Source organism: Brienomyrus brachyistius, unplaced genomic scaffold, assembly GCF_023856365.1.
Source record: "Brienomyrus brachyistius isolate T26 unplaced genomic scaffold, BBRACH_0.4 scaffold72, whole genome shotgun sequence".
NCBI lineage: Eukaryota > Metazoa > Chordata > Actinopteri > Osteoglossiformes > Mormyridae > Brienomyrus > Brienomyrus brachyistius.
In genome coordinates, this window is record NW_026042347.1 from 789269 (window position 1) to 796572 (window position 7304).

Sequence of the window (7304 nt, forward strand, 5' to 3'; positions counted from 1 at the left end):
CCTTCCGCCGCCGTGGTCTCGACGTCCGCCGTCCGCCAATCCGGGATGAGTCGAGCAGAGCTAAACTATAAAACCAGCTAAAAATAAAAACACCAGTTCGCCCAGCAGGGCGGCGGACAAGCCACCAGCCACTGCGGGATCCCCAGCCTACTAAAAACAGTAGTAGTTATGACCGACTCGCGTCGCCATAATGAGATTTAGTCGTACTTACGTTAAAAACCAAGGAAGGCACGGGTCGCCCCGTGGCAGCGGCGGTCAAGCCACCTGCTGGTCACGCCTTAGGTTAACCGTGCCTTCCTCTAAAAAACCCGACACAGTCCGTGAAAACCGGTAAAAAGTCAGTAAAATCCACTTGATTTTAGCCAAAAGGCCGAGAAGCGATACCCGCAGACTGCACCCCGCCGACACAAAATCACAATCTAAAAGGCTGAAACACCATGCAAATCAATGCCAACCCAGTACAATAAGAATTTTATTTATCAAACATTTAACAAATAGAACTACCTGCAGAACTATTACCCTTAACACAGGCAAAAGAGCAATTCCACCAGCAAATACAATTATACACCATTAAAATCCAATTACATGGCCAATAAAACAATTAAAATGTTACCTTACATGCATGCCAATAAAAAGTTAAGACAAAAAGAAAAAGTTCAAAAAGGAACATACCCGCAGACTTCCAAACTCTGCACAAGGGTCGGGCTAAAACAGCATCATACACTTTCCTAAAACACATAAAATCAGTAACCTTAGGAATAAAATAGGTCAATCACAAAATAAACAGCACAACAGATAAAATAAAATGTTAATAATGTTAATATTGATGAATATGTGCCAACAGTGATCAACCAAAAAAGTGCTCAGTAAATTCTGTACATGCCATTAAATACAATCCAAACCAAATAAAACACAAGCACAGAAAAAGAAAGCAAACTTACATAAAACCCGAGGTGTCCTTTGTGTGCTTCAGGAAAGCACATCATGTCAACCCTGTAGGATGGATTGTCACCACCTAGACGTACTGGGGCAGCCTAGGATCAAGGCAGTTAGATGGATGTCAGCTTACCTCTGGGGGTAGGTCGTTTAGGTGGATGGCAGCTTATTTCTGTGATCAGGGTGTTTGGGCAAATGTCAGCTTGCCTCTGAGATCAGAGTGTTTAGGTGGAAGCGAGGTTACCTCAGGGGTCAGGGGGCTGGGTCAAAGGCAGCCTACCTCTGGGGTTAGGGCATTTGGGTGGATGTGAGCTTACCTGAGGCGCCTGCGTGTTTGGGTGGACAGCAGCTTGTCTGAGATCAGAGCATTTGGGTGGATGGCAGCCTACCTCTGGGGTTAGGACATTTGCGTGACTGTGAGCCAGGTCATTCTGGACCTGAGGGGTCTGCGTGTTTGGGTAGACCGCAGCTTGCCTCTGCGATCAGGGTGTTTGGGTACATGTCAGCTTACCTCTGGGGTCACAGCGTTTGTGTGTAGGGCAGCTTACTACAGCTAACTCTCAATTAGTTTAACTGAATTTATCCTAAAAAATAATATTCATCTCTATACCTGACACACAAAATACCGTGACTTATATATAATGTGGCATGTTGTAAATGCAACCAGTAATCAGAAGACATGTGAAGACACACAGAAGTGTGACATGTGCTGCACACCAGGGCAATTTCAGAATCCCAAATCAGATCTGTAGTTAACACCAAGCTATGGTAAACCAAGTGGCAACTATATACATGTATGGAAATCACACAACCCGAAAAACATATTAATACACAGGTATGTCTGACTCACTATCAAAAACGATGTAAACTTCTGTAGTAGATTAACAGACACAAAAAACCCAGAGGTACACCAACGAAAACACAGTTTTCCAACTAGCAAGTCGCAATTAACTTCTAAATTATCGAAACCCAGCTACATCGATAAGTACAAAAATTACCACGGAACATACATGTATTAGTTTAATAAAGTTTAAGCAGAAATTATCTAAATAAATCCGGCTTTAGTTTTGTTTGCCGGAGCTCGAACGCCGGACATGTCTTACTAAAAGGGCGCGAAGGGGGCAAAGTAACCATGACAACCGCCTGCGGCTGGCGCCACACAACGTCGTTGACCGCAGTCAGACTCTCGCGTGTTTATGTCTGACCGACTCGCGTCGCCATAATGAGATTTAGTCGTACTTACGTTAAAAAAAAGCTCTTACCAACCTCATTTCACTGTATCCTATGCACAGCAATTTATTTAGCTTTCAACAAACTTAATTTTACAGAACAGAATTTCGGTATTGCCTCATCATGAATATATGATAATAAAAAATTCATTAATTTTCTCTAGTCAACGCACTGAATTACGACGGCCAATATTATGTATTATTTTGACAATAATATAAGTAGATTATTCTTTTACTATATGTAAATTCCTTAATTATATTCCATTGCTACTTTACAAAAGCCTTCAGGAAGTTTGGTGTTTTCATGACAACTAACCAAGTGTCTAACCAGTGTTTACCTGAATAATACAGAAAATTAAATGACACTTGTTAAACTCACCTGGACGTACCTTTTACAGTCGTTTAAACCGTCATGAGCAATGCTGAAATCACTGTTGCAAACAGTTCAGCGCGTAACATTGTCATTATTTTTCATCCTTATTAAACAAGGGCACGTTTTTGTGTAGTCTGTGGTGAAATGCATTTTATATTTTCGTTTTTTGAGACACTCTCCCTCCGCCGTGACGCTCCATGGAACCAATACCTTCGGTTCTCTGGGAGTTAAATAAAGGCCCGCCCGCACTGAAATATGATTGGCTTATATGGCTAAGTAAACCAATCAGGTTTACAATCTAGCACTGGCTACATGAAGAGTCACACATATAGGGATCCACACATACGCACGTTCTCTCTTTCTCTCTATCCCTCTCTCTCTCGCTCATTCCTAGCTCATTTACTTGCTCATTCGTGTGTGCTACTGTCTCGCGTGCATGCTCTTGTTTGCTTGCTCTAGTTTCCAGGATATTTTTTTTTTAATTTAGGGGCATCAGGGAGCCGCTGTCAATATGCGGGAGACTTGGGATGTCTGGATAACTGCTTATTTGTACTATCATGATAACTGATCATTTCCAGGGAGCCGTAAATGTTTACACATATTTATTATTTTATAATATTTCATGTATATTTTCAACTTATTCACACCTTATTGTACCATGCGTCCATGCATACTTTACTGTAAAATCAGACAGATAAACATTTAGAAAAATAATCGATTCTACAACTTAACTTGCAGCTGTCCAATTACACATCCATATTTTATTGCTGCAGATAACTGAGGTAGGTGTGGTATATAACGCTGAAGGTTAGACGTATAGTACAATAACATATGTACAACATGTGGTCATTTCAGTCAGACAAACGTTTAAAGTGGAAAACGAGCTTTATATTTTACCGGCAATTTCCATAGCACGTCCATGGACACTGCCATCTATTGAACAAGTAGGGTTACTGAATCGTGAAATGTTTTTTTAGGACCACTAAAAGAGGATTATCAGTATGAAGGTTTATCAATAAAAATAATTTATTAAAATAAATATTACAGGACTCTCCCTGAAAATAAGGTGTTCTTAGCTTCCAAAGCCAAGGACACATTCTAGTGATTTTCCAGGAGAAAACAATCAATCAGCTCATGTTGAAGCTCACAAGGTGTGGAGAACAAGAAAGACAAGTAAGGGAGAAAGGCAAGGTGCAGAGCATACACAAGCAATGTAGCGGCACATCAGTTATAGTGTATGATTAAAAATACATCATTTCTCACAGTATCAATAGTGGCCCATTGCTCCTACTGTAGCCTCACACCTCCAGGGTTGTGGGTTCAATCTGCACCCCTGCTGTAATAAACAGTGAAATTATCACAGTAACACTGTTTATCAGTAAAATAGTACAATACTGTAGAAAGTAGGGCAATATTTATGAGAACCTTGCCGATAAAATGCTGCAATGCACTGTAATTCAGTACGTAAACTGCAAATAAATAAACTGTAGAATTTACTCAAATTAAATGATGTAATAATTTGCACTCGCTTTTTTGGGTTGAATTTAGTATACGCAATTCTAGGAAATATTTTAAATAAATCAAGTTAAAATCTGGGGTGGCATGGTGGTGCAGGAGTTTAGAATGGCATCACCGGTTCATCAGGTGTGGAGTTTGCATGTTCTCCCCATGTCGTTGGCACTGTTGCCTCGCACCACTGGGACCCGGGTTCGAGTCTCTGCCTGGGTCACATGTGTGTGGAGTTTGCATGTTCTCCCCATGTCGTCGTGGGGTTTCCTCCGGGTACTCTGGTTTCCCCCCACAGTCCAAAAACATGCTGAGGCTAATTGGAGTTGCTAAATTGTGTGAGTGGTGTGTGAGTGTGCCCTGCGATGGGCTGGCCCCCCATCCTGGGTTGTTCCCTGCCTCGTGCCCATTGCATCCGGGATAGGCTCCGGACCCCCCGCGACCCAGTAGGATAAGTGGTTTGGAAAACGGATGGATGGATGGATGCAACAAATACCAGTTACCATGTTCAGAAGGTCAAGTGCACTCACCCTACCCTTTGTTGGCATTAAGTGGATAACATTTGCTGGGTGATACTGTATGACCGGGGGAGGCGTTTGATGATGGGCATCTACTTTGATAATGCTTGGGTAATAGTACCATGTTTTGTTATTTAATATAAATACTTGACTGAACCAGCTTATGTATTTGGTCTTTAAGAAGTTTTTACTGTTGTCTGGTGTGCTGTCATATAACCTGTCTGACAGAAAGCTGTTTCTCCTCTCAGCACTAGGCGAATGGAAAAAGCCGTGAGCTGGGCTGATGACGAGTACTGGGCAGCCTGGGATAAATGGGATGAGGTGATCGAATGGGGAGATGAAGGATCTTCACCTAAAACACCTTCCTCCAACCAGGCTGGCACCAGTAATGGAGACATGGATGCTGGGGCGGTGAAGGAATATTATCAGAATAAAAAGAAAAAGTCAGACTTTAATCAGAAGTCAGAATTCAAACATATGTATTTCTGAGTTGGAGTCAGTCTGATATTAATTGAAACCACAAACTATGTAACACTATGTAAATGATTCTCACTGACTGAGCAACATTGAAATAATTTCTATAATCATGTTTACTATAAAGAGAAATGTTTCTGTGCAACAGGTCAGCAAAAGAAATGGGTGTGCAGAGGCCTAACAGTGAGGATACGTAAATACGGATGACAGTGAACAACAAACCCCACTTCTGCCAACCATAGTTACCCCATCAGTTTGGAGGGAATCAGTGGCTGAGGGGATGAGGAGATCCACTGGGCGGGAGGACCCATTCTCTGTGGCTGAGTACGAGATCCACCACTGGTCCGGAGTGAGATACTGGTCACGAGAGGCAAAGAAGACACCTGTAAATGAAAAATCCATTCTGGACCTTTGTAATGCCCTGCAGTCATTTACTCTCTCTTGGGGGGAAGGCTGACAGGATGTCCAACACCCAGAACCATATTTAAACCTTTAAAATTATAAAATAAGTTCAGTCTGATATTGTGTCAGCCAAATGGTGTCATCAATGTGCATCATAAATATAACACCTAGCTGATGGTGGACCTAAATTTTCCAAATAAACCAGGAATCATATGAATCATGTCAGTGCACTTTGTACTGAATTGCTTTGGTATAGTGATGTATGCAGGGTTTCATCTATTCCCTTACATAGTCATGTGTGACGTATTGCTGTAATGCAAATGTTTTTTTTTTTTTAAACTCCCCATTCATTTGTGTTCCTGCCACTCTATAGCTAAGTACAAACATTGAATGATAAAGGCATAGCGGAAACTCAATGAGCGCATTTGACCGAGATCCATGGATGGATGTCATCTTCTCCTGAACTGTGAGTGATAATGTCTCGGCCCCAAGATGCATTTTACCACAGATCCATTCATGTCACTTTTGCAGGCTTGCTTATAATTTTCTGAGCTTCCATTGTGAGTCAAGTGTCCTGGTCATAAGCTCAGGTCTGCCGGTTGCCCCACTGGCCAAATTCCCACGGCCCTGACTTTCTGAGCTGGATATCGTGGTTTTAAGTCCCATCTGGGGTGATTCTTTTTTTACTTTTCCCAGCTGCCTTCTGCTTTGTGATATAATAAATATTGCAATAAGTTTCATCTTCATTTTCAATTAATCAAACTGTATGAAAACTATATTTGCAGCAATTACAGCTTTGCAGTCCTTTGCCATTAGAGCTGTCCGTTTATGACAATATTAGGGGAAATTTCAATCCTGCTATTCCCAGAGGTGGGACTGGCTTGGTATTTTCTCTGACCTCATGGTGAAGCTGGTCTCACATGAGCTTGATAGGCTGGAGATGTGATGATTCTGTAGGCCAGTCAAGCAGGACAGTTCTCTGGATTCCTCATCTTTCACCAGTGTGCTTTGAATCAGCCTTGCTGCTTGATAGAAGTGCTGACCACAGGGAGTGGCATGAGTTGTAAAACAGAGCGGTAACCTTGCTGGTTCATTGCACCTTGTACTCTGTGTAAATCACCCACCTTACCAGCACCAAAGCAGTCCCATACCGTTTTACTCCCTCTGCCATGCTAGACAGAAGCATGGCAGCTATTCTTTGAAGTTGTGCTTCTAAGGCCAGCATACAAGTTGTATTTTCCCTGTTGCAAAAAACACTGGTAGAGATGGCACAACGAGGCACTGAAGGTTTGAGCCTTTTTAACCATTGTATTGAAAACTGGTTCACTACGCGAAGACAGTGCACATGAGTGACATTTCGTGGTGAAAGTACCACTCCTGATTATATATATATACATGTATGAATGCATTTGACTATGTGTGTGTGTGTGTGTGTGTGTGTGTGTGTGTGTGTGTGTGTGTGTGTGTGCGTGCAAACTGACAGACTGGGAAAATGAATTCAGAAGTTTTGTTTTGCTAAAAGTAAGTTCATTTTTAGAGAAAATTAGTCACAAACGAAAACAAAAGAAACTGATGGATTTTTCTCTCTTTCCTATCAAGTGAAACAATAATAAAAGCAGACTTAGTTATTGAATTTATATAAAGAATAACAAACTATCTGCCATTCTTTACGGTCACTTTTGCCAAGTTTAATGCCCTTTCTTGTCAATGACCATCATGAGCCTGCAAGGTTCTAACAGGTCGAGATGCTCTTCAGCCAAATGGCTGCTTCAATATTAGTTTAAATACTCATGGCCATAGGTGGAAATTAGTGGGAGAACATTTTAAACTGAACTTGAGAAAACACTTTTACACAGCGTGTAGTTA